The sequence below is a fragment of the Dipodomys spectabilis genome, unplaced genomic scaffold (assembly GCF_019054845.1).
Source record: "Dipodomys spectabilis isolate Male_0828 unplaced genomic scaffold, ASM1905484v1 ptg000116l, whole genome shotgun sequence".
Classification (NCBI taxonomy): domain Eukaryota; kingdom Metazoa; phylum Chordata; class Mammalia; order Rodentia; family Heteromyidae; genus Dipodomys; species Dipodomys spectabilis.
In genome coordinates this window covers 3,405,374-3,406,289 of record NW_024870793.1, presented here as the reverse complement: position 1 = coordinate 3,406,289, position 916 = coordinate 3,405,374, and positions in this window count along the sequence as shown.

The following is a 916-nucleotide window of genomic DNA, read 5'->3' as shown; positions in this document are numbered from 1 at the left end:
TAAGAGCAGCCTGAGCTACACAGCAAGTCCCTATTAAAACAAAACAAAACAACAACAACTGGTGAGCTTGGAAGTGGGAAAGTAATGTTAAGTGGGGTGATAGGACCATACCAAATTGTTTGTGTGTTTGTGTGTGTGTGTGTGTGTGTGTGTGTGTGTGGGTATGTGTGTTTGTGCTGGTCCTAGGGCTTGAACTCAGGGCTTGGGCACTGATCCTGAGATTTTTGCTCAAGCCTAGCACTCTACAACTTCAACCAAACTCCACCTCAAGCATTTTTAGAGGTCAATGGAGATGAGTCTGCTACATTTTCCTGTTCCGGCTTAGAACCTTGATCCTCCTTTCTCAGCCTCATTTGTAAGATAACAGGCATGAGCCTGTATTATTGCTGTTAAGTAATATAGTAAACATCATGCCAGAACTCATAATGTGAGATATGTATTATTATGCTCACTTTAACTATGAAGACTTTGAGCTCCAGAGAGTTTAGTTAATTTTGATTCCCTATCTCGTATACAGTGGAGACTTTATTCAAGTTCAACTAGGTCTGTTTATTTCAGAAAACATGGAGTCATCATCTGTTCTAGTCAACACGTGTTCTAGCACGTGCTGCTCTTTGAAAGCACAATTCTGTGCCTGACAACTTATTGTTCTCTCTCTTTAACTGTTTGCACCCCTTTTCATAAGCTAAGGAAAGCACACATGATGAAAAGAGCCATATTTGAAGGGGAAATTGATAATGGGTTTTGAACTTGATATCACATTAGTCAGATCTTCCATTTGAGTTATGCCTCCAGCACTATATTTGTTTTTTCTTTTGTATTATCATTACAAAGATGAGTTACACAGAGTTTATAGTCATATAAGTCAGGTATGGATATATTTCTTTTTTGAAATGTCACCCCTTCCCTTGCTCTC